This window comes from Zonotrichia albicollis, chromosome 1 (genome assembly GCF_047830755.1).
Source record: "Zonotrichia albicollis isolate bZonAlb1 chromosome 1, bZonAlb1.hap1, whole genome shotgun sequence".
In the NCBI taxonomy this organism is placed as follows: domain Eukaryota; kingdom Metazoa; phylum Chordata; class Aves; order Passeriformes; family Passerellidae; genus Zonotrichia; species Zonotrichia albicollis.
The window spans coordinates 98,100,686-98,128,287 of NC_133819.1; the positions used below are offsets into that span (position 1 = coordinate 98,100,686).

A 27,602-nucleotide genomic window follows, 5' to 3' on the forward strand; every position below is an offset into this window, starting at 1 on the left:
CACACAGATCACATACTGTCTGACCTCCCTGAAATTTTTCATTTTCATCATCTTTGTCTATACAACTGTTCAAGACTATTCACAGGGCTGTGTCCCCCTTCTGGAATAAGTGTCAGTATGTTTTCTTTAAATGTCCCTCATCTTTCATCAGACACAGAAATGTGATCAAGCCAGGAATTTTCCTTGATCTGAGACACTGTAATGCCTAATTTCCTGCAATGAATCTCAAATAGTTGTATCTACTTTGTCCATAGAACCAGAAATAATTTTTTATATATTTTGAAGGTCAGTAAATCAAAGCCAAATGTATGGCTCATGATTTCTTAGCCTGTTCCAGCCACAAAATAAAATGACTTCACTTGAGCTACTGTGACAGTGATTGTTCAGCATCCTGTCCAGGATACAAGATGGAATTTTACACTCAGTTTGCAGTGGGAGAAATAAAGACATAAAAATTGCTAGTATAAGATATAGAGAGGATATGAAGTCATGAATAGATTGCAGTAAAGCTTAAAATCAAACAAAATTTAATCTGATAGTAAACAAAAAGATTTCTGTGGGTTTATTGCCAGATGTGCAAACTCCCTTTAACTGTGAAATTAATTGATGTTCCTTTCCAACATGAATAGATGCTGTGGAAGTGTCCCAAAAAGGGCTCTGAATAGTCCCAGGGAGCACAAGTAAGCCTTGAACTTCAGAGAATGACAGATTAGAGCAAGAGGCTCAACCTCAGTAACAGGCTTACAACATTACACTGGTGAAAGATTATTACTCACAAAGAAAAGGATTAGAGGTTCTTGTTTAAAACAAAAGCTGACATTGTGCTTTATAGTTATATATCCCCAAGGAGAAAGGAACAACTGCACCAGCCAACTGCACAGACCAAATGAGCTGAGGTGTTGATGTGGACTGCACCTGCACTCATACATTGTGAAAAAAGTCTCTAGAGCCCCTGTCTATAGAGGAAAAAAAATAAAAGCTTCTTCACAAAGGTCCTGGCTTATTAATGCGCTAAGTGAATGCCTATTTACTTAAACCTGTAAAAATACACGAAAATCAGTAGCAATAATGGACATGCATTTCAATGCCCTATGAAATTTGTGCCTCTCTATCCACTAACCATATTTTTTATGAGGTTTTAATTAGAAAATAATTTTATATTTTTATTATTTTTGTTTTGCTGTTCATTAGTCTTATCCTTGATATTACTCAGAGCAATGAGTAACAAGAGTAAATATGTGCAAGTTTCCCAAAAGTAGCACAGAATGTGAAGTCTAGAGCATATATATATATATATATGTATATATAAATATATATATATAAACTCTTCTCTGGAAAACAAAACTATTAGAAGCAATACAAAGTCAGTATCACTGACAATCCTGAAAAGCAATTCAGTTAGGAGAAACTGTATGTTTTTGCACAGTCCTCCCAGACTTGGCTTTTATGTCCTGCAGAAAGGTATGTCTGGATAATGCAATCCCAGCAATATAACAATGAAGCTCAAAAATAGTGCATTAGCTTTAAATTACATTAGACACTACATATCTGCATAGACACAATAATGCAGCAACATACTGTACAATTACAACTATGTTGGTAATTCCAGTTTTCATGCAGTGGTGTGTGCAGCAGGATGCTCTGCCTGAATTTTGAGAAAAATCTCAAAGAGTGCCTTGTCTGCAAAGGTACTAGTGGTGAACTGAGAAGGGGTGTCATTTTGCTTTTGGTGTTGAATTATGTCAAAACCAGTCTGACTCATCAATCCCAAAGCTGAACACCCTGACATCAAGGTAAAATGTGGCAGATATGGTAAATTATCCTTATCAAAAATGCTGAGCTGGTCCAGCTGGCCTGAGACATATGACTGACAATCAGTCATTTTAAACTCTGAAAGTCCAGTCCCACTTTCAAACTTCAGGTTCCTCCTGGACTGTGTGCAGAGATTCCTCCCTTGGGTGAGATTCCCTCAAGGTTGAGCAAAAGAGATTTGCCCTGTGTCATTGGTATGGGTGAGCAACATCAATTTCTACTTAATAACAGCTTCTTCTTTGCTAGATTTAATATAGCTGCTTTAATATAGTACACTATACTGTACCATATTATAATAGTAGTTTTAGCTTCTGTACTGTGTAGTAAATAATTCTGATAATGATCTTTTTGCCTAGTCATTTATCATAGTAAATCATTAATTTTTATATAAATATATCTGGTTTGCCATCCTTAATCCTACAGCACAAAATTGAATGAAGGTTCAACCAAACCTCCATAATTCCTTAGATTTAAGGCACTGAAAAAGGCTGGGTCTAGGTTTGAGTCCAGCTGCAGCCAGACTCCTCTCTGAGAAGGCAATTAGAGAGCATGGGGATCCTTCCTGCACCTTGGGACTCAGTGGAAGGGCTTCTCTAAACTTTCTCTGAAGCTCTGTCTTCACCCATGGCAATGTGTTACTATTTGCTGATTTATCTGTGACAGATTTAATGTGTTGGCAGGTACAACTCTCATCCTCATGACTGCTTTGCATGTCAAGTCTCAAAAGTAGTCAGTAGAAGTCCTTAGTTTATTGTTGTACATGAGCTGATATTTTGCACTGCACTGACTGTACACTAAAAATTCATTTGTAATATATATATACAAAAGATTCAGTTGCAGACTGTATTCTGACAGAGTTCAGTGTGGGGTTTTTTCTACCTTTTCTCTGAACTAGTTAATAGTCTGATATAAATTGAAATGTCAATACCTTGTATGACATTTACCTTGGCCTAGCAGGGGACCAAGAATAAAATAATGAATGGATTTTCTTCCTGTTCAGCCAGACTCTACAGAATGAAGCTCACATTTTTAACCAAGATTTTATTTTTAAATACTGATTTTACTTATTTTTTTAAAGTGACTTTTCTAGTTTTTGCCACGATCCCCTGGATCAAGAAGCAGTAACTGCAGAGACATTGGCAGAGCAGCATTCCTGGAAGCACCTGCACTAAATCACCTCTGCTATGATGAAATGCTGGAAGAGTTGGGGCTGTTCAGACTGAAGAAGAGAAGGCTCAGGAGAATCTGATCAATGTGCACAAACACCTGAAAGGAGGGAACAGAGGGGATGGAGACAAGGTCCTCTCAGTGGTGCCCAGGGGCAGGACTGAAACACACGAGGTCCCTCTCTCACTGTGAGGGTGACAGAGAAGTGATGCACATTGCCCAGAGGGGCACTGGAGTTGGACCAGAACACTCTTCCCACCTTAGACACTTCTGTAATTCTGTGTTTCTGTGAAATCTGTTAAGATGCACTGTGTTTCATAAGGCATCCAAACCAGCACAACAAATCCAGGCTGTCTTATGGAACCTTTACCTATAGACCCAAATATCCTCAATTGTATGCATGAGGAGAAAGACAAGGAGGAAATTAGTAAAGGAGGAAAACATTAACTGGATTTTGAGTCGCAGTGGAAAAATGCCATATGAAGACAAACAGTAACTCCATACATTAAAATAATATCATTTACAAATAGTTTAAAAGCATTTTTCAGCATTCAGGATTTCTTTTTTTCTGGCAATTAGTAGTAAATAAACATCTGAGGATATTAGGAATGCCACTTTATGGCTTTCAAGGGCAAAATAAAGTTGTACTTACTAAAGAATAAATATATGAAGATTGCCTACTGCTCCGTGATTTTGCTTCTAGAAATGTTCTGCATTTAAAATTCCATGCATCTGAAAGATTTTTTTTTGTTTTGTTTTGTTTAACTACCAGGATGTCAATTCATTATTATAGCATCCTATTAATGATGGAGGATACATCCTTTATTTATCCATATCCCTTTATTAACCATACCTGTGAAGTGCTACATTTCAAGAACTGCAATGACCAGTGAGATAAAGCATTTATTTTAAATTATTTACTTAATTTGAAGCTATATAAGTCCCCAGAAAGGCAACTTGCCTAACTGAAAGCTTGCAGCTGCAAGATGACACTGGGCACACACTCCAGTTACATTGAACTGCATCTCTCCCTCCTCAGTACACATTTGGAGGACTTATTCTACAAAACATGTAAGGAGGGTTTCAGAGGGTGTCCCCTGGGCTAAAGTTGATAAATTGTGAATTAGTTTACCCGGTAATATTTCATTCCTGATCTGTGCTGTCTGTGATTGTCTCCTAGCACAAGTGGAGCTTTCACACTCCCTAGGCAATCTCTCGGCTGCTGAGCCCTCTGAACTCACATTTTTCTTGGCAACAGGCAGGAAAATTTGTGTGAGTAAAAAAGAACATATTCCCACCTCTACCAGGTAAGACTAGAAAGCACTTTAGCAGGTCCACAGGAACTTCCAAGAGATTTCATTTTTAAAACTAATTAGGAATTTTGGATTTTGGGGGGATTGGGGAAAGCAGTGGAACATGCAAGCAGAAAATCACAGCTTTTAGATTCTCATCAGCTTGAAGTTCATGGTGTGTATTAGACTATCTTATGAATAAAAACGGCATGCCCTTAAGACATATTTGCAATTGAGCACGCTGCTTAATAGTTTTTAATTTTGTTAATATCTGTGGCTGCTGAATAGAACGTATTTTCCTTATTTCTCTGTGGATGGGCTTTTTCGCTCTTTCTCCTATTCGAATCCAATATATCTTGCCATGTGTCACGCAGACAGAGCCAACAGTGCCCGGTCTGAAATCCTTTGGGATCGCTCCCGAGCCAGCTGCGCGCCCCCGGCGCCTCGGGAGCGCGGCGGGCCGGAGCTACCGGCAGCGCGCAGCGCCCTCGTGTGGCCAATCCCAGGAACTGCAGAGGAATTGATGCTGTCAGCGGTGATCCACAAGAGTCGGCGATTTTCAAACCTCTGTTTTTCCCAGCCTTGAGGAGGCATTAATACAAGGATAAAGCGCCAAAGCCTTTAAAACTAATTGGGGTTTTTTTGATGGTATATTAGTACAAAACAGAAACTGGCAGGTTGTCCAAACCCTGCCAAGATACTGCTTTGTTATGTCCTACTAATTATTCCTCTTGGTAAATCTGGTTAACAGCCACAGTAGATGACAGAAACATTTTCAGGGCTCTTGTTTCCTATGACAAGAGAAGGATTTTTACAAAGAAATAATACATGGGACATGCTATTATAGGGGAAAGTTACCAGGAAAAAGCTTCATGCTCTGGTCTACATCAGCAGGGCAAGATGCTTTCAGGGAGGCATAGGCAAGGCAAGGGCAAATTGTCTGGAGGCTGCAGCTTCTCAGGGAATTGCTTGGGTTATGTGGCTCCTCAGAGGCCCTTTTTCGGCCTTAATTTGCTGTGCAACAGAGAAAGCAGATTCAGTCACACCTCTGCATAATTAAATGAATTAATGAGATACTTCCACAACTTAAAAATGCACAAATACACAAAAGAGATGTTTATTTCAAGCTAATATATCGATTTAAATCAAATCCTGGTAAGAATCTACTTACAGGGCACCTGTAGACCCACTGGCAAGGAAGGAGAGGGTGTACTCACGACACATCCTCCTCTGTGCTGGCACCTCTTGAAATCAGCCTCGGTTAGGGACTCCTTTAAACAACATCAAGCAAAAATGACAAGAACACTCCAGTTTTCAATATTCTCACACTACCCATCCTCTTCCTTTCACTCTGGTGATGGCAGTTTATTTCTGCTCCAGCTGTATTTAGATCTAACTTGTTCGGTGGCATCGATGACGAGCTCTGAAGGGGTCCAGGGCCAATAACCACACTGCCTGTCTGCCTTGATGCAGACATGAGCAAAACAGCAAACAAATGCAAAATATTCTCAGGTTTTCAACGGGAGTCAGCTGTCTCTGCCAAAAGAAACAAACAAGCAAACACACAAAGAATACCACCTTAATTCATCCTTCCTTGGCTGCACAGGATTTTTAAGAGAAATACCAAACAAACAAACAAACACAAAACAAAAAAGCAAACAGCTGAGCAGACTGTCGGAGAAAACTCCTCTCTTTTCTGCATATTTTACTGGCCCACACTCTCTGTTTCCCCTTCTATCTCTACTTTTTCTATGCACACTTTGCCCTTACTAGCACAAAGGAGTACAGAACAAGGAAAGAGAGCTATATGTGCTATATAGGACATCCCAGTTCTGCATGGTCCTGCTTTCACTTATCACAGAAGGAATTTGCCACCTTTCAGCAATGGTGAAACCCCTTAGTGCCAGCAGAATGCAGGTACCCCCATCAGGCTCCTCTCCATTAAAACAAGCAGTTTCTGCAAGTAAGTCAGGAGAACCTTGTGAGATTTGTCCATTGCTACACCCACAGAGATGACCAGAACTGCATTGATCTGAAGACTGCTGCTTCATGCAGAGCATCTTGCAATCTTCCTACCAGTAGCATCAAAATCAGACACAATTCCTAGCTGTTTTCAATACTAAAGTCTTACAGAACAGATAAAATGCCTGTTTGAAAAAATAAATTTCTCCATCATTCCTCACTTTATTGTAACATTTATTATACATATTAACCAGTGCAATATCCTCAAAAACCTACAAATTTTACATAATGTCATCTTATATCAGTTTTTTAATAATTTAGAGCAGTAGTATAGCTGAAGGCTTACAATAAGGACAAGTTTACAAAACTTGATATTTACTCGGCTGTTACAGGACAAAGAGGAAATATCCTAGTTATAATTGCCAAACTGTAAGAGAAAATGCTTCCAAACAGTCTTTATCTTTTTATCATATAAATACCTGATTTTACAAATATTTTACAACCCTTTGGGGTTTCTTTTTAATATGACATATTTTTAAAGGTAAAAGTAATACATGATATGAATTAACAAACTTGTGAAGCCCAGTATATCATAATTCCCAAAACTGAAGAAGGAACATGAAATTACTTTTTATACTTCACTTTTCAGAACATATTTTTAGGTTTATTTAAATGCAAAAATGAGAAGTCTAGCTCTCTAAATGTGTCTAAATCTGTTATCATTTTGGTACATGTTGTTCCATTCTTGCTCATTTATACATCTCCTTGCATCTTTAAAAAATGGACATAATTAAGCTGAGTGCAAATACAAGTCCAGTCCTGTTAAATTTATTATGAGGAAGTATTTGTAATCATTATTGTGTGATTTTCCCTTATACTATTGCTTTCTCTAGGAAGATGCTTGAAGAGGGCATTCCTGTTGCAGTTTTCTCTGGAGACTTCTGCAGCTGTGTATGGCAAGTTTATTCACCAAATAACAAAAAAAAAATGTTAAATACAACACAGCATGACAAAGACACCAATCTCTTAGGCTATTTAGCTTATAACTAAAATTACAAAGTCTTAGTTTATAAGCATCAGCATTGATTGCCACAGCTGGTAATGAGGCATGAATGTCCACTTGCCTTGTAAAGCCTTGAAAATGTCAGAGGAAATAGAAAGTATTGGTTTATCTCTCCAGACAGATTTCATCAGCTACACAGACTGCCTAACTCTGGATGTTGGTTTGCTTAAGTACTGAGTATTCTCAAAGTGAAATTGAAAGCAGTCCAGGAAGTCATCAAGGAGTCAGAAAAAAAACCCATAGGCCACTAGAAACTGGTTGAGAGCAGGAAAAACTACCAAAGCATCTCTAATTCCTCTAATCACTAGAAATGCTGTCTGTACAATGCATATTCTACATATATGTTCATAGCACATTAAAAAAAAAAACCAAAACAACCTTTCTTTTCATTCACTTTTTCAAAACTGGTATTCACAGTAGTTACAGATTCTCTAATCAAAAAAGAGACCACTACCGAAGGATATTTCAGTCTACTTCTCATTGCTAGAAAATAAGATATTACTGACAGAATCGCTATCACTAACAGAAAATAAGATATTAATTTTAATTGCAACTTTCTTACTGAAAATATATGTAAGTGACTGAGCTCTGAGACAGTGTGGAAGATCCCGAAATATTCTTGATAAGAAACTTTATGGAGTTGCAGTCCCTGCTTCTTGCCTTCACTCCCCAATGAAAACTCACATCCTGTGTTGCATGTCCGTGAAACCAAATGAGTTCTTGTATGCTCTGGATTAGGCCCAATTTGTATTTAAACTTATCACAGTAATAAGATAACTCTTTTTATTTCTGCTTTATATTACAGCAAAACAGATTCAAAGAACACTTTGGATTTTTTTCCAATCTTATGCCAAACAAGTTCAAAATCTGACAGGCAGTTACTTTTTGGGGACAAAAGTAAACAAAACACCAGGATGGTTTCATGCTTTGTTATACATCTTCAAGTGCATTTATTTGCAATATAATATGTGCTTAAAAATTTTGCTCTGACTAAATCATTTTTTTTCCCTCTACTGGTTTAAATTCTGCAGAACGGGCTGCTTTTCACAGGCTAGCTCTCACATCTGAACAAAAACTCAACTTCAGGTCTGAAAAGTCATCTGGATGAAAAGTGTAATAACCCAACAGTATTTCAACAAGGGAGGTGGGAAATCCAAATAATTCAGCACACTTGAAGAGAAATTATCATCAGATCTGACTATATCTGATTATGTTCTGTATCAGCACAGCAGGACAGGCACGTAGTGCATTTCCAGAGGTCTAGTGCATGAGGTGGAATCCTGTTCCTTTTCTAAATATTGCCCTTTCAAGGACATAGGCCATATTTTATCTATCACATAAAAGACTTACGATACATAAAAATGAAGAGCTTTGTTGGTGGGGTTTTTTCACATCTTTTTATTGCAAGTTTGTACAATAAATGTGTTGTTAATGTGTCATTTCTGCGGGCTGAAGTATACAATTTTATGCTCTGTGTTAGATTGTTAGCAAAACCAAAAATTTCTGTCATTAGTAAAATAAAGACCCTCTAAAAACAGAAACATGAATAGAGTGGCCCGGATACCCTAGAAATGAGAGAAAATTATTGGTTTAATACTGTTGATCACAGACCATGGTTGGAGCAGTCAGATTTTCACAGAAACCTCTGCCATTACAATAAGAAGTTTGAAGTAAAATGTGTCATCTGCCACTTCTGTTCTTTCTCATTTCTCCCAAAACCTAACAGAAATCCAGCCAAAATGATGAATTGTCTAAAATTAAAAGAGTTTAAAAGTAACAAAACAAACATAGCCTGAGAATGCACAGTGTGTTGTGGGGGAAGGGACAGATGGTACATCTTCAGGCTTGGGAGGCTTCCCATCAATAAGTCAAATCTGTTATCACTTTTTCATGGGTGTGTCAAGAGTACAGTGTCTTTAGAAATCTTCAGCACATGCAAACAGAAGAGATCATGTAAAATAAACATAGCAGGTTATGCCTTGTTAGCTATACCTGAATTCCAATGATGACCCCAGCAGGATTTCACTCCTGCATGGATTTTGGTGCATCTGTTGCCATGCAGTCAAAGCTCAAAGTTTTCTTCTCCACCCCTTCATACCTGGAGTGACACTTCAGAGAGCTCTGTTCAAATGGATTGTTTGTCTGCTAGGGAAAAAAAATGACAACAGATAACAGAGAATTATGGTATGAGAGAAAAAGTCATTATGGTCGATTCAAAATCATTCATCTCAAGGCAGGTAGTTATTTTCTTTTAAAATGCACTTTTTCCTACTGTTTCTTACCAGGCTAATTGTGTAAAAGAGTTTTATTTCTGGCCTATTACAGTCAGTACTTGTTGTCAGTATAGATGCACTGGATAAATTCCAGAGATCATCTGTGACTTTCCAAACAGAAATACAGCAAATAGTGCCATTTGCTTTCTGCTTCCTTCTTCCACAGCTGTGAAAATTGCATTTTCCTGGAACACTGTTGTACAAATTCTGAACTCAACTTGACTTCCAAGGTCCTCATATGTATAGTTTAGCTCAGCAGGTTTCAAAATAGGAGATCCAGATGGGTGCTATATTATATTCTTAGAAATTACTAAAAATGTGTAAGGGAAAACAAACAAAAAAAAAAACCGTAATAACTGAATAATTTGACACAAAAATGTTACTTATTTTACAGGACTATTTGCTGTTATATTTTAATGATGAGTCAATCAGGAGTTGCAGAAATGCTATTGCTGATAGTAAAATTCCCGTATTTTCGGCACATTGCAGCACACTCCTCTATCAGATCACAGCCTGAGTACACATTCATAAGACAGACCTCTTAGTTCTGACAACTGTTTTGATAAGTCTTTTCTCATGATAATGGGTGAAAAATTCTTTCAGCACTTCATTTAAGGGAAGCATCTTGGTTTAGGCTTTGAATCAGGTAGTAGTTTGATTCAAATGTCATTTTGTCTTCAAATCAATTTCAAGTCAATGCAATGATTAAATGCTTTCACTATGTACTCTTTTTCCAGAAAATAAATATACTTCCTTCCTGTTAGAAGAGCAGCTCCTTTCAGCATCTTCAGAAGCAACCTGGTGAGAAAATAATATAACACCCTTTTTCCTTCACAGCTTGCCTAGGTATTTTAGGTGTGAGTCTCAAGTTGCTTACGACTGTGACTTCTTTCGATGCGTAGTGTTCCACACCACCACTGCTATTTAAATTACATCTCATTTGCTGCTGATTTGAACATTCACACTGGTGATTCAGACATCCATCTGAACATCCTTCAGGAAGTAGAAAATCACAAGAGAGCGCAGTTGCACAGAACAGGGTTACAAAGAAATCAATCACAGATGCAGGCAAAGGTGGATCACTGCCTGTCACACTCGTAGCAGCACATAATAGCACATAGGAAATGGTGCTTAAAGTCATTTTAAGCACTACAGTTAATGGCATTTGCCATAATACCTTTCATCTGAAACTCCAGAGCACAGTGCTGCTATACTGACTGTACTTTAACCACTAAAGTCAAATGTCAGCTCTTCATCTGCAATCAAAGCAATGACTACGGCATCCCCCAGCTGAGCAAATTTCACCCAGCTGAAAATAGGAAGCAAGTTTTAGTGTTCATTGAGCAAAATCCCACAAGTTATTTCTTACCTTTCCTTCAAGACTCCTTATTCTACTAATTCTGGTGCATAACTGTTATTTTCAACAGACTGATGATGTATTTAAGACAAATATTCACTGTGGTACTTGGTGCTTATTTGGCCTCAAGATATGAAACAGCATTCATATGAATAAGCTAATTCTTCCAAATGTTAATTCATTAATTTTTTTAATTACAAGTTTTCTTCATTCACCCATTCCTAATTTTGATTCACCCATTTCCTAATTTTGATCATTCATTTTATATTGTGTTTTTTTTTACTTCACTGAACGAATACCAGATACTTTTTATGGATTCCTTGTCTTCTCAGGCATTGTAGCAACTTGCCTCTGTGAGGAAAAACTGTGATGAGACAAATAAAAATACTCACACTTAGCACTGAGTCTGAAGTTTTAAATTTCTCACAGAGGACTGAAATCATTATTGGTGTACAGTGAGAAGCATTCACAATGAAGTGAGAGAAGAAAATGCAGTTTAAAGTGCTGGAAAATAGGTCACCTTCACTACAGAGTATAAAGGACCTGCAATGCAAAAAATTTTTTCTAAGAGCTCAGCCCCCTGTTCTACAAAAACAGGTGACACCATAAAGAATGTCAGTACACCTGAATCCCAGAAACTCACTCTGTCCTGCAGAACAGATAAAGGAACATTGCTTATCACTTATCACTTCCACCTGATCCAGCTTTCGGGTGGTCTGAGGCTGGCATTAGACCTTAGGCACTGCTAAAGCATAGCTCCAAAGTGCACAGTGCTTTTATCACAAAGTGGTATCTTCACTAAAGGAAAAACAATATTTGTATTATATTCAGGTGGAGGGAAAATAGGTATTTCTCAATCTTTTATAATTATTTTTTTCTGTCTTAAAACAAGTAACTCTTTCCAAACAATTTTGAATGTGTTTGGTTCATTTTCAGATTCCATTAACTGAGTGCCTTTTCCTAACAAGAAAAATATTGAAGCACAAATGACAACTTCAACCTGGCTTCCGTCTCATGCATTAATACAGGCAAAATTCAACTCTTTGAAGCCCAGAATAGGAGCAAACTGAAGAATACATTAAATTTCTGCATCAACAAACTCTTACATTTAACAATAAAATCAGCAAGGATTTTTCCACTAACAACTTTTACATGTAATGACTAATTAACATTTTTTGAGAAATCTATTCAACAAAGTTAGCAATGCCTTTTCTAAACTACTGAAATTGTTATACGTCTGATTTCCCAGACCTATATAATCTCTTTTCCTGCAGAATGCTTATTTACCTCTATTTTGTTCAATTAAAGTGTCTCCTTTAATCTAATTGCTCTGGCACTAGAATATGTTAACTATTCTTCTCTGTCTGTTCTTTAACTTCTTTGCCATAAATAATTTAATTAATTTAACATTCATATTACTCTCTAATTTTTCTACAAGAAATACTGTATTTTGACATCATAAAAGGTACGTATTCCTAAAGTTGAAGAAATGTTACAAGATAGCTGGAGCAGCTGAAATGCTCACCACAATCTGAGCAGTAGTAAACGGACAATAAGACCCAAGTTCACTTCTAAGATATACAGATTCTCATTTAAGAAATCTTTTTTCTTTTTGTCCCTAGGTTTGAAAATATGTGCACTGGTTAAATACTTTTCATAAGATACTGACATTTCATTGGGATTACATCATTCATAATACTGTATCCCAGGTGATATGCTGTAAAATACTGATTTTGTAGGTACCAGAAAACACAGTTTAAAACACATTACGAGGATACTGACTGTCTACTTTTCAAGAGCATAACTTTAATAACGCAGTCCACTGTCATTTTATTGCTCTTATTAATATGAATTTTTTCCCTCATATAAGTGTGGTCGTTTGAAAATAGCTTGGGTTTTAGTTTATTTTCATTATTATATGCTTATGTCCAAACTCCTGTTCTTTAGTTTTGCAGTTTAAATTACTCTTATACATAGAATTTAAAAGAGTTTTACCTAAACATTTCCAAAATACATTTGGGTTCTGTATCTTCAAAACAATCACTGCCATAAGCCTCAATATAAATGATAAATACTTTAGCACAGCAAATATAAAGCTGGATCATAGCCAGTCTTTAGAACTATACCATAAACTTATACCTACAGTGAAAAGTTCTTCTTAAGACCACCTACCAATAAGTAACTGTTTTATTTTCTAATAACAGGTCGTTTTAAACCTCTAGTGCCATATTCCACTTCAGCCAAGGCTGCAGATGTTGGAAATCCCCCTGGGTACAGAACATTCATTCCCAAGCAGACTGTGGGAACACTGGTGTGAATGTCAAGGCTCACAGCAACATCCAAAACTCAGTTGCTCCCCTACAGCATTTCTGCAGATTTTCTGTGTTGCGGTTAAGAGAACAGGACTGCAACATTTGTAAGCATTCTATTTTGCAATAATAGGTGCAAAAACAAAGGTTAGGTAAAGAAGAAGGAAAAGGCCAATAAATCTATCAAGAATTTCAAAAGTTCATTTTCTGTCAGTATTTCCTCACTGACATTTCATGCCATCTTGAAATCTTGCTGAGCCTGGAAAGGCCTATTATTGGGGAAGATTAATACAGATTACAGCAAAGCTGACTGTTTCAGACACACACTGAATTATTTTCACCACATACAAAAGCAGGATTTTCAAGTATCACCAGTCAAATTACTGATTAATTTCTTGACATTGTTCAATAAAAACTGTTTAATAAAGATCTAATGAACTTTTCAATATTTCAAGGAATCTTTTCTATAGGATCCTCTCACTAAAATGATATTAAGCTTTATCCATTTTGGGTCAACTCTGTAAAAAGTTTTTGTAATTTGGGTGGAAGAAAGGGGGAAACTTAAATAACATTTTTCATATCACCATCTATATTTAACACTTAAAAACTTCCTGTAGACATGTTCATATAGAGACAATAAGAACTTTATGCATAATGGAAGTACCCATAGTATGATTAAGAGAGAAACTGGTAAGGTAGAAAAGTTAATTTAGCTGAAGCAATAGAGGGTATGTTGAAGAGTAACCTCAGCTTTTAATTAGGCAATGAGACAGATGAGGTTAGGTTCAAGGTCAGGTTGGACAGAGCTGGAATCATCCTGATCTAGCTGAAGATGTCCCTGCTTATTGCCAGGGAGGTTGGACTAGATGACCTTTAAAGATCCCTTCCAACCTAACCATGCTATGATTATATACACAATAATATGATGGACCAACAACAACATGGACCAATCCCATTATGAATCTGATAAAGAAGTGTATCATCTTACTCAGATATGAAATGAAAGTGATATGATATGAAATATTTTCTGGGGTTTGATGCTTTCTACTGCATTGTATTTGGGGTTTTTTTCTTTTATAATTGATCATTTTAACAGATTAGAAATCAGTCAATCAAAATTGTTGAAATAGGCCTTGTGGGTAAGATTCACCGCAAATGTTTAATTAAGGTGTCTTTCCTTACACCTCTTATTTCCTGTGGTGCTGAATACCATTCCTGAGCCCATCATTAGTATACTTCTGAGTGGTGATAATAATAAGTATCTTTTTTAATTTCAGGGCTTTACTGATATCTTGAAATAAGAATAGGGACTTACTGTGCAAATTAGTTAAGGGGTCTTGTGTTAGTGTCAGGAGAAAGGAGATAGTGGAAAAATGCTGAGGCTAACTGCAAGATTTTTTTCATAAAAACTATACAGCAGGGGTGTGAAGGGAGGGCAGGATTGTCATCTATACCACTGAGACAACAGATTGATGTTACACACATATTGGTACTTCAGGCCTGATGGGTTCTTACCTTACAGCTGCTGTGCTCAAATGAGTCTGAGGTGCAGTGTGTGACAATGACTAAATGATCTCAGCTTCAGTGTCCCAAACAAAACTGGTGTCATCTCCCCCTGCTTATAGCCAGGCTATTTTTGGCAAAAAAGCCAACTAGTTTGCTATAATTCCTAGCTGACACAACCAACCTGGATGTGCAATTGGTTGGTGTAATTAATTTTATGTAATTCAAGTCCACACCAGCCCATATTTAAGATACCAGAGATACTCACCCCTTCCTTTCTCTTTGTACCAATAGGAAAACTTCAGCAGTACCAAGAACCCAGTCCTATATTTCAGATAAAGAAAAGCTGATATTTGTGGAAGCATAACCTCCTGCTGTTGGAAGTGTAGGAAAATCAAGGATTTGCTGCAAGAGAGGAAGCTTGCTTTGAAAATACACAGCTGAGACCAAATTTAACTGTTCAGGAGACTGAAGCTGCCTTTTTTTTTTTTTTTCCTTGTGAACCTACAAAAACACCAAAGCTGTAAGAGATCAGGCTCAAAAAAATCACCCTAGAAAGCAGCAGAAGCTACCTCTTGGAAATACCATTTATTTTCACATGTGCACACAGCTCAAGAACCATGTGGGGATACTGAACTCTGTGAGAAATATGATATTCTAGCATTATCCTAACAGAGCTCCCTGAAAGCAACTCAAGGTTTTCCTCCTTGGACCCAAATATTTTGGCACAAGTTACTGAGATTAAGTCTGCTCAGCATTATTCAGTCATTAACCCTCATTGCTGCAGCTGGAACTATTAATGCCATATTTTCATTAGTAACTGGTGTGTTTCCTTCCATGTACTAATATTCACAATTAAACTGGAAATAACCTTTAATTTTTGACTAGAAACTAAAGAGGATAATTGGATTTTATTAAAATAAATCTCTCACAGCTTTTAATGCAAATGCATGGGTAACATCAAAGACACTGAAAATCTTCTGAAAGAAATAATAATAAAACAGTGGATCTGTCTCACAAGTGTAACTGGCAACTTTTCCCCAGCCAGAGGGCCTGTTCTATTAAAACATGGCAAATACATAGCAGCACAAAAAGAATAAAGAGAATTTTCAAGAGGTGACTGCCAGATCAACACTACAAGAAGTTACTGAGTTTGATAAAGAAATGAGACATCAAGGGTGAGGGGACTACTGCCTTTCCTCTATAATTATCAGAGAGGGCAAAATGTGCTACAGGGGGATACAAACCAGGGCAGCCTGCAGGCAAAGTAGTGCTGTAGTTGCAGTTTCAGATCCAGAGTTAAGATATCATAATATCCCAATATGGTGAACAAAATCTACCAAAAAAAAAAAAAAAAAAAAAAAGGAAGGATAAAAGAGGTAAAACTTCAGAAAGCTGCAGGTGAAGACCAAGCCACCAGAGAGGTGTTAAACTTTTGTGATGATGAGCTCATCATTTGAGATTCACAAATATAAGTCAATGCCAGCTGACATTTACTGGTATTTACATGCTTTACTGAGCTTTCTGATCTCAAACTCCAAAATCTGATTCTTTCACACACTTCATGTCTTTAATCTTTTCTTATTTTTTCTTCATTTCTCCTCTCTAATGATTCCCATCTTACCAGTAAACATTCCATTTTATAAACTTGCATTTCAAAAATAATTATAGATCAATACTTGAGGTAAAAATATATAAAAAAAGGAGACATCTACAGGGCAAATATTAATGATCAGAACTTTACAAAAAATATAACTTGATATAGGAAGGCATTAATTAAAATTACTAAAATACTTTGAATATCAAGAGCAGTAAGTAAATATTAATAGCTAGTTGCTTTACTCTTCTGCTTATCCTTAAACCAGGCAAATCATTTGTGTTGATACAGAACTTCATAAATATGCTGGCAATTAAGTACATCTGTACTTTAACTCTCTTAAACTAAAAGAGTGGAGTGGATTATTTTGTCATGGGTATACTAATGCATAAAACTCACACTATTCTATAGAATCATGTACCAGAAATTTTTCCAAGACTTCAGAGGATAGACTTTGGTTTTATATTGCTGGCAGATCAAGAATCCTGGCAAAGGACGTGGAAAAGTTGTCATTGCAAGACCACTTCGTGATCTTTGAACAATCATTGTGCCTGAGAAAGGTGTCTGAGGACAGAAAGAAAGAAAATTACACTCCTGTTTTCAAGAAGGGCAGTAAAAGAGAAAAGAGACCCACAGAACCCTGAGCCTTGGAACCTGATGAAGCAAGTCATTCTGTAATCCACATGAACAAGAAGATCATCAAGAGTAGTTTTTATGGAATCTTCATTGGAAAATGTTGCTTGGTCAATCTGCTGATCCCCTTCTGCAGTGAAATGACTGGCTTAGCAAATGAGGAGAGAGCAGAGGACAGGGAGTATTTTGACTTCAGAAAGGCTTTTGACACTGTCACCTGTAAGATTCTCAGAGAGAACCCAATGAGATATTCACTGGACAGACAGACTGCGACAGATAGAAAACCAACTGAATGGACAGGCCCAGAGATGGGGTGGCTGGTGACCTGTCACACAAACTCTAGTTGGAGGGCAATAACTACCAATGTATCCCAGGGGTCGGTGCTGGCTCCAATCCTGTTCAATTAATGACCTAAACAGTAGGGCAGAGTGTAGCCTCAGTAACAACCATAAAGAACTGCATGAGGACTAACTAGTAAGTCTGACAGGAGGTAGAGATTAGATGGTGGGCACCGAGAGAGACTGGAAACTATCTGAGATTTTGAGTTCTATGGGTTGGGATCACAAACACAGAATCCAGCTGGGGGCCACTTACTAGTTGCATGCTTGGAGGATTGCTGCTGGGCCAATCCTGCTTCATTAATGCCTTGAATGATGGAACAATACAGATGATACTAAATTAGGAGGAGTGGCTGATACACCAGAGTCATCATGCCGTTCAGAGGGACCTCAGCAAGGTGGAGAAATGGGATGACAGGAAACTCATGACGTTCAACAAACACCAAATCCTGCACTTGGGTAGGAATAGTCTCATGCACAGGATAGTTGGGAGCTGACCAGCTGCAAAGAAGCTTTGCAGAGAAATGCTACTGCGTCCCTCCTGACCACAGGCTGACCATGAGTGAACATTGCCATCTCAGCCAAGGAGCCTGGAAATGACATTGGGTCTGTTAGGAAAAGCCTTTCCCACAGATCAGGGAACGCACTGATGAGCCCACACTGGGAACATTGGATCAAATATTGAGCTCCTCAGTACAGAAGTGGCATGGAAATACTGGAGAGAGCTCAGCAATGAGTAAGAGAAGCCTCCATCAGTCTTATCCACGTATGTGTACATACATATACATATACATATATATACACAAATATATATATATGATTACATATCTATATATAGATATATAGATATATAAATATAGATATAGATATAGATATAGATATAGATATAGATATAGATATAGATATAGATGATATAGATGATATAGATATAGATATAGATATAGATATAGATATAGATATAGATATAGATAGATATATACTCATGATGGAAGGGAAGAAGAAGAGGAAGTCGAATTCTTCTTGCTGATGCTCAGTGACAGAAAAAAATACCAATGGACACCAATTCAGAGAGGAAATTCCATTTAAATGTAAGAGAAATCTTTTTTGCCATGACTGTTTTGGAATACAGGTTTGTCAGAGAGGCTGTGGAGTCTCCATGCTTGGAGATATTCAAAATACAACGAGACACAGCCCTTAGTAATTAGCTCTAGGATATCCTGGTTTCAGCAGTAACGTTTGGCTAGACCATGCCCTAAACTTCTTTCCAACCTCAGTGGTGCTGTGATTCAAATTATAAACACCACACACCAGTATTTCAGGTTTCTGGAACTAGAAAATATGACTTAAAGAAAGCACCAAGAGATGAAGTTGATTTCTACATTGCCACTACTGTATAATACACACAGAAAATTTACCTTGATAAATGATTTTAAATCTTGAGATTACCTATTTATATATTGTGTTAAAACCACTTTCATTTTAGCCCACCAATACTGATTTTCAATTTTCAGTTTCTTTTGAACTGCAGAGGCAGAGAACTTTCTGCTTATTTCAGATGTGCTCAGGTGGGTATACACCCATATTACCAGAAAACTTGATGAAAATAAAGAAATAGTCCTTTGGCTAAAAAAAGATGGTGTGGTTTTTTTCTAAAAAAAACTTTATAAGATTGCCCTGCAGTTAAACTGCTATAGCAAACAGTAATAGTCCATTCACATCTATTATAAGAGCAGTATCACCTGCAGTTTTATTGACTGTCAGAAAACAGGTCCAATTTTGTGAAACAATAAAAATCAAATTTAGTGTAAAATCTCCCAAGGTTGTAGCCTGTAACCTTATAACATCAGAAATGACAGCAGTAAGCCTTTTCTTTCCCTCCTTTTTTCAGTTCAGACTCCAAAAGAAACCAGAGACTATATCCCAGAGCAGGGAGTCCTGCAGACATAGACATATTACCATGCAGAGGCACAACAAAGGCACCAGAAGATTATTTCAGTTTGTTTCTTTTCTTAGTGGTCTACATTTCTAGCCAATACAGAAAGGCACAGCCTGTTAGTCTAACACTCACAGGTAAATTTTAAGGACTTAACAAAATATAAAGCATTAATAACACAATGTGATTTTGCTTTTCTTAGTCTTTAATGTTTTCCCCCCTTGTGTTTACACAAATAATTATGCAAACACAGTGAAAGAGCTTATGGGAAGTGCAACTGAAGTCAAGGATAAGGTCAGTGTATTGGGTTTGCATGGCAAAATTTTGGTGTCTCCCATGAGAATCACCAAACACTTCCCCCATGTCCAAAAGAGCCAATGCCACTCAGATAGCTCAGTGGCTGAGTATTTCACCCCAAAGTACTCAGTAACCCCATCGATTTAAATTCTCCATTTCATATGCAAGTTAGATGAAAGTCACCCAAAATTAGAAACAAATAAAACATGCAGTAATACAGATTATTAGACACACTTGTAAGGAGCTGCACAAAATAGAAAATTGCATGCCTCATGGAAGAAGAAGAGTTTTATTTTAAAACACTGGACAATATTTACATTGGTGACCTATTGCTCTGTCTTTTCAAGGAGACAGAGAGTCTTAACTGTAATGGAAAGGTTATTTTTTAAAAAGAAGTGCCAACTCAGAATCAAATATTTAACAAATGGTGAAATGTCAGTGTGAGGTGCACATATAAATTTGGAGTAGTCTTTTACAGACTTCACACTGCTGATTGCAAGAATGGAATTTGTACCTGAAGATATACACACAATTATAAGCTTCTGTAATCAAGCTTTTATTTTCCATCAGTCCTGACACAAACAAAGAGAGAAGAACTGCATGGGAACAAAAATTCAGGCTACCTATCTACTTCCTATCTGCCTTTCTTCAGCACCCATTTTGGAAAAGAAAAAACTTACTTTTCCCTCACTTAATACAGTGTTGGACTCTTACTCCAAAAGCTTTAGGGTGGAGTAAAAGTTTTTCTCTGAAGTAACAATTTAAATATGCATCATACACCTAAACATGCATCTAGGATCACTCAGATAGCCCAAAGCTGTCCATCAGGATCCATTTCTTGTACCTTTCAGAGCAGGCACATTCCACTGCAGGTCTCTTGCTAGATCCCAGTTAAGTGTTGCAAGGACCTTGACCAGGCAACCAAATAAAAATAACTGGTATAGAAGATGGGCTCATTTGATTCAAGCAGAGGTTAAAGCAGGTTATCCAATTTCAGGTTTGCCCAATTATCAGTTTGGGCTTTGTTTTTTAGCCCAGCATGAGTTCAGATTTGAGCCTTAGTCAAGTAAATAGCTGCCTCAAACAGGAGCTGAACAAGCTATCTTCATTAAAACTTCTCTACAGAGAGTTTGAGTGTTTGGGCAAGAAAAGAAAAGGAAGAGGGGAAAGCAAATGAGGCTCTCAGACTAAGAGTTCCCTTTCATCTAGGCAATGTAATGCAAATCCTTTCTATTGCACATTTTAAGATGCAAATTGGATTCAAGTTGAAGTCCACCTGTCTTGAACCAGCAGGGATGTCTTCCCATTTTTATCAAAGCATTTCTCTGCCAATTACTGGCTGTTGTGACAGTTGGAGATTTTTTGTGTGTGTGCAGACTTCTACAAATACAAACTCATTAAAATTAGATCTTTCACATTCTGATCCCAAGAAAAACTGTCGCTGAAAAATATCAGGGGTCAAGTGATCTGTATAGTCTAATTACATCCTAAAAGACCTAGAAGTTTGTGTTTATGAGGAAAAAAGAGTCCTATTTTCTTGGTATTTTCTATTTTCAAAATTTTATTGCTTTTAAGAGGGGAAAACATTTTGTAATACAGAAAGACATTGTTTACTCACTGCAGACAACTACATCTCTATTCATTAAAGTAAATTTTATTTAGTAGCAGCAAGCAAAAATTGCCCAATTAATTTAAGTAAATTCTCTGCCATTCCATAGAAAAATAGATATTCATTAGAACAACTCTACAGAGCTCATATACTGGAATTCACCAAATCATTAACAAGCAACAATAAGTTCAGATCAAGTGGCTATGATGCCTAACTTGTTTAAAAACAAACTTCCTTTTCACCAGGAAAAAACCATATATGACTAACATTTGTTTAGCAGTGAAAAGGAAAAAAAATTGAACTTTTTTTTTTTCATCTTATGAAACTTTTCAGCAGATTGGCTTTAAAAGTTGCATTTTTTTCTTTGATTTCACAGTTTAAATTATTTTACTGTTGTATCTTTGTATGAGAAACATTCATGACCAATCTCTTGCTAATGTTCTGTATTTGAAATGAGCATTTTAAATATGTTCAATTACTAAGGATAGGCACATAAGTCACAACTTTGGCTACCATGCTCTCAGAATCAGTTTTCAGTGTGTTGAGGCAGATGTATTCTCTGCATGCAGCAATACTTGATATACAGATATGACATTGTAGCTATATTTATGATAGATATCAGCTGTTACTTTGGATTTTTTTTCTCACAACCCTTTTGCAGTCTTTCAGCAGAAAACACGCCTGAAAATTGTTGACAAGCAGGTAAGGGTTCAAATATTAAAGGAAAATTGAAGGAATTTTGGTACTCACCAGAGATGGAGAGGGACACCTTTCCAGGTCTAGAATATCTCGCTCTGGATCTCAACCATGATGTGTGGTACATACATTCCTATTGAAGGACAGAGTTGGTCTACAAAATCTTCTGAGATGACTCCTCCTACATTTCATTTGGCCTTGTAAGTCAAATACACAATAAAATTTCAGGAAAAGTTTTGGAAACAGCAAACACCAAAAAATGTGCTTGTCAGAATAGTACACCACAGAAGGTGGAGTGTTCTCCTTTTTCTCTTTGCATATATATTGCTCAAATCTGTAGGCTTTTCCTTTTGGAGAGGGGGAAGAGGAGGGCATGTTTTGGTTTCAGGTCATGGGGTTTTTTGTTGTGAGGACAGGCCCACATTCTCTCTCAAACATACAAATTGGCTAACAGATTACTAGAAATCATTTCTCAATAATGCAGATAATTTTTTGTCGGAGAAAAATGAGGCCTTTGCCCGGGTCGAGCCATTTGTTGGTGAGGGGAGACTCAGACACTCAATATGAGTGATAAGCAAATTCCGTTTATTGAAGAGAGCATCAGACGCTTATACAGCGAGTAATAAGTTTATGAATATTCTGTAAGCTAAGCAATCTATTGGTTAAACTATACTATCAACTCTTCCTCATTCCTTAGGAGTTACATCTCTCTTTTCTCATGTCTCTTTCAGTGTTTGTTATCCTACCACAGCTAGGCCCAAGGACACTGCTATCTGTGCAGGTGCAGGACTTGGAATTAGCCATGGTTTTGTACTTTTCCATTCTCTAACAGCTAAATTCCCAACAATTTTTTGTTAAGATGAAAAATCTTCCAAGATGGTACTGCCAAGAATATCTGGCACATTTCAAGTTCCTGCCCCGGCGTGGCCTCCACCCCATCTTTCCTTGTCCGAGCATCTGCGCCTCATTCTTCAGAGCATTTCCCTACTTTGTCTCTTACCATGCACTTCCATTGGGACATTAGGTAAAACATTCTCTGCAAAACCTCAAGCCTGATGGAAGGAAGCCTCTGTGGCTCAGGAGGAGCTGCTGGCAGATGTGCCCCTCCATGGAGGAGCAGTACCACCAGCAGGGCTGGCATGGCTCTGGGAACCAGGCTCAGGAGCCAGGAGCTGGGAGCCAGGCTCAGGAGAGGCAAAGGCCTCCACAGAGTACAGTGGGGGAGCATGTAAGCAGGAAAGGAAACAGGCATGATCCAAGAATCCCTTTCTAAGATGGGCAGCCCAGTTTCTTGCACTGCAATCCCAGAGCTGCAGCATCAGCTGCAGAGTGTTCCTTGGAGGCCCCAGTGAGGACAGGACTGTACTGGGAATTAACTCCCCCACTGCCTGACAGGGACCTACTGGAAGTCATGACAACACACATGCCTCGTGTCTCATACAGAAGATGTAGAGTTAGATAATTCCAAAGTTAGATAATTCCAAGTTAGATAATTCCAAAGATGTTAAGATGAGAAACAGACATTCTCCCTCATGTATCACATTTGTTCTCAGATTTGTGACCTCTCCTTGAAAAATCTAAGTTAAGGAAATGAAATTCATCTGAACTAAGCCTTTCCTTCTACACTAAAAAAAAAGTTACAGTAGTTCATCTGCAGTTATATACTGCACTATCTGCATTAGATGTTCCCCAGTGCCCACAGGATATTATTTTCAGTTATATAAACTGTAATAGTCGTGCCTTTTCCACTCTGCCACTCAGACAACATGGAAATGTAAACAGTAAATCTCTATAAAAGGGAGATCAAATTAAAGGGTTTAATTTGAACACAGGAGAGAGATATTCAAAATTAAAGAATAATCACAGATACCTTCAAAATAAGGAAGTGATTTGAAAACAGCTTCTAGAAAGGATGAGTAAGAAACTCTAGGGCAGAATATTAGAGGTCAATGAAAGTTATCCTGAGTACTTTCACACAGTGCTCCAAATCCAGCAAAGGACTGAGGCATATATGAGATACAGCAGAGGAGCTGTAATTTTAACCATGGACCAGGCTTACATAAAGCAAAAAAGTAATCATTAAAACCCTCTTGTTTGAAAGACAGGCATCAGCACATGAAAACCAAGTTATTTTTCTCAACTGAAACATCCGTATGTTCTCACAGAGCAGATCAAAATTCCATCCACCTCTCCTGACTTTGTATTTCAGAGTCTATTTTCCTTAAGCTCTGAAATGTGGTCACATACTGTTATTTTCAAAGCAGAACAATATTACGGAAGAATTTTTAAAACAAGTTAGATCTCTACAATAGCATAAAAAATGGCCAAAGAATATTAACCTCTAAAGCCTTTATCTGTACATATGTGTCTGCATGATAAGTGTAAAAATACACACAAATATACTTATGTACCTACATGCACACATACATACACAAATTATATATATATATATATATATATATATACACACACACACACACACACACATATATATATACAGATGCTGGTATATTTATATCAATACAGATATGGCTATAAATATAGAAAATAAGTGTGTGTGCATACACATATTTTAAAGCAAAGAGAAGAATTAAATAGTTAACCACTAAAATCTGCACCTTGAAGGAACTGAAACCTCAAAACCTCTTCATGCAGGAATGCCACACATTGATGAGACACAAGTTAAAAGAGAGTGTTCAGCTGGACTGAAGCTCAATAGACATAAATGTTCCCCACAGTAACTGATTGCATTTGTCCAGCTCCTACCAGGGAAAGCTGATCATCTGTAAGTAACAGGCACTAGGAATATTTTCTTTTACATTATATTATACAAAGCAATCAAAATGTCAGCCATAGAATCTTTATACTAACTCAACTGAGATGCTCTGCCTCTTCCTGTGCCTTTCCTTCTGGTGTGCAGAAACACAGGGTGACATTTTCTCACTTTGAGAGATCTTTTTACTGTTTTGAGAATTAGAAATTGCCAAGCAATTCTAAAACACCAGTCTGTTTATTCTGTTTTGCTTTATTTTTCATTTCTTTTTTCTCAGCACCTAGTCCTAAGGGAATCAGAATACACACGTCCTTTTAAAGGATAATTATGCTTCTATGCCACTATTCTACCTCCTGCAGTACAGATAGACTTTTTTACCTGCAAAAAACTCTCCTTAATTTTCACAAGGAGCATGTTAGATTTGCTATTTACCGGTACAAATTATGGACATTATTTGATCCAGTGGTAGTTAGGAGCACTTAAATCTCTTGCTGAGAGCAAAAGGAGGATCACAGAGGGAGCAAGAATGACAGTCCATAAATGTTGCAAACGTTCTGAGCAAAGTTTACTGATGGTTAGACAAGACTTCCCCCTTGTAAGTAGCACTACGGCTACCAAGCAACCTAATTGCCACTAGGAACAAAATCATATTCCTCATCACTACCCACTGCTCTTGCAAGCACAAAGTAAACTTGGGATGAAGGTCAAGTCATTAATAGTCATGCCAAGTCAAATTTGAGCAGCAGCTGCAAAGCTGCTTGAGCCAAGGCATTGTAGGAATAGCTGAAGATCGCTATTGGAGCAAGCAGATATTCCTTTTTTAACTCTTCTTTTATAAACCAAAGGATCACAGCAAAAGTCCTCAGAAAGCCCTTCATTAGTTGTACTCCTGACAGGAAGAATAAGCTTGGACTTTAAGAGTCTAAAAATCCTATGCAGAAGAATCAAAGTTCTTTATTTTAATCTTTTCTGACATTTTATCTGATAAATGATTGTTAAAAAATTGATTTTTTTAAGGTCAGTCAGTGTTGCTTCTTACCTTTCTTCTAAAGCTTCCAGTAATATGCTAGCTTTTTTCTTATCCCACTTACTAAAAGACACTGCCAAATTTATTCTTTCAAGAGAGGAAGTTTTTTCCCTACATGTTTTGAGAAGCTTATATTGCTGTACTAGTGCTAAGACTTATGTATGACTTAACTTTCTGTATGCAAAAAGCCATGCAGAAGGATGGAGTGAAAAAAGGGTATAGTGTCCCAGCAGCTAACTGGACACTGGCATTGGCATTTTAATGTGGCACCTGAAAAATTCATACACAGAAACTGTGGTTTATTTTTCTAAAAAGAGTTAACGTCTGAATCAGCCATGAAAGAATCTGAGGATCTGGCATTAGGGAGAGTTATATCCTTGAAACCAGAAGATTAAACCACTGTGACACTCCCTTGCACAGAAAAGAAACGAAATAGTGAAGCAACCCATCCAACCACCAGCACAGCATCTTTGCACAGAAAATGAAAATAAAGCAACTCACTAACTAAAGCTTATTGAAACAAAAAGAAAATTCATTGTAAAATCAAAAAGGACAAACGCAGAACATTACATAATTTGGAGTGGAAAGGTCCTCTTGAGGTTTCCCGGTCCCTCCTTCAGCTGAAACAAGCCTAAACTCAGCATTAAACTGAGCTGCTCAGGACCTTGGTAATAAACTGCCTTGTTTAATTGAAACAAATTACAGCAGAGGCAGACAAGATACCTGTGGAAGATCAGATGCAATACAACTGAATTAATCTCTTATCCTGAAAGCATTTCTGATGGGATCAATTTGTCAGGATATTGGGTACATAGCAGAACTACAAAAAATAGGAACAGGATTTCTATAATTCATATTACTGTAGTACCTAGTAGTCTTCTTCACTGAACATCCTAAGCAAAAACATGGTATAAAAACTTAATTTCTGTCCCACAGAGACTAACATCTACATATAAGCCACAGCAGATCAATATGGACAGATTAGGGAACAACAGTGGGACAGACTTGCCCAACACGACAGGCACAAATCACAGCAGATAGGAGTTTGAACTGCTGGCATTTTTTTTAGTCATCAATACATCCTTAAGTTGTTGCAAGAGATTTGAGCAAGGACAATGTTTTGCTGCTTTGCACAGATTTATAAAGTGCCCCTCTCACAGGAATTACAATAAGGTTATTCTTTCAAGGATTCCAGAATTCTTTGAAAAATATAAGAAAAAAAAAAAAAGAGGAAGACCAATAATGATGTAGTCCTTATTCTAGAAACCAAATTCTTTTCCTAAGGGTATACTTGGAGCCTCTTAAATTCTCTCTATTGTCCAAAATTTACCTCTTTGATATATCTTTCTTGTTTCAATGCATATTTGCCCACATTAGTACAAAAGGGCCCTCCCCTTTAGACCAGCTGGTCTAAAGCCAGGACTCAGCTGGGAGGGGAGCAGGCAAGCAATAAACGGGGTGATCAGAAATTCAGAAGCTTTGGTACAGCTTATCCATTTATAAGTCATGAAGTCACCCCTGAATACCTCTGTTTCATAAGGAAGATATTGTCACTAACTGGAAAAGAGAAAAATAAAAACTCTTCTTAGTTTTGCTCTAACAATGACTGGTAGTCATAGGTTTGAGGTTTTGGAGGACTTTTCCATGGAAATTTTGCTCAGCAACTCCGCAGCTTCTGAAAGACCATCCTAGGGACCTGTGTCTAACAATTCATGTTTCACTCACTCTGTGTCTTGATTTTCAGAGTGCTCATGAAAGACAAGGGGCTGTGGACAGTGGGCTTGTCTGAAAACCCTGGCTGAGAGACCTGTAAGAACAAGGAATTAGGTACAAAACCTGTTTGACTTCAGCTGATAGACTCTCTCAGCATTCCCAGTTGCTGTAGGTTGCCTGGCTCAAATGTAGCACAAACCAGACGGGAGCTGTAGCAAGGTACAGCAGAGGCCATGCCTAGGAAAACA

At 37.4% G+C, this 27,602-nt stretch overlaps 1 long non-coding RNA gene across 1 annotated transcript in view; it reads right to left on the reverse strand.

Moving 5' to 3' along the window:
* Nucleotides 1-3,672: 3,672 nt before the first annotated feature.
* LOC113458730 (uncharacterized) overlaps nt 3,673-27,602 on the reverse strand; it is a 36,036-nt gene continuing 12,106 nt past the window's right edge. The window contains exons 2-5 of the long non-coding RNA XR_012577215.1: nt 21,896-22,038; nt 9,289-9,438; nt 5,489-5,807; nt 3,673-5,285 (exon numbers count right to left, since the gene is read on the reverse strand). This is a non-coding gene — a long non-coding RNA (uncharacterized LOC113458730). The remainder of the gene's footprint in view (nt 5,286-5,488; nt 5,808-9,288; nt 9,439-21,895; nt 22,039-27,602) is intronic.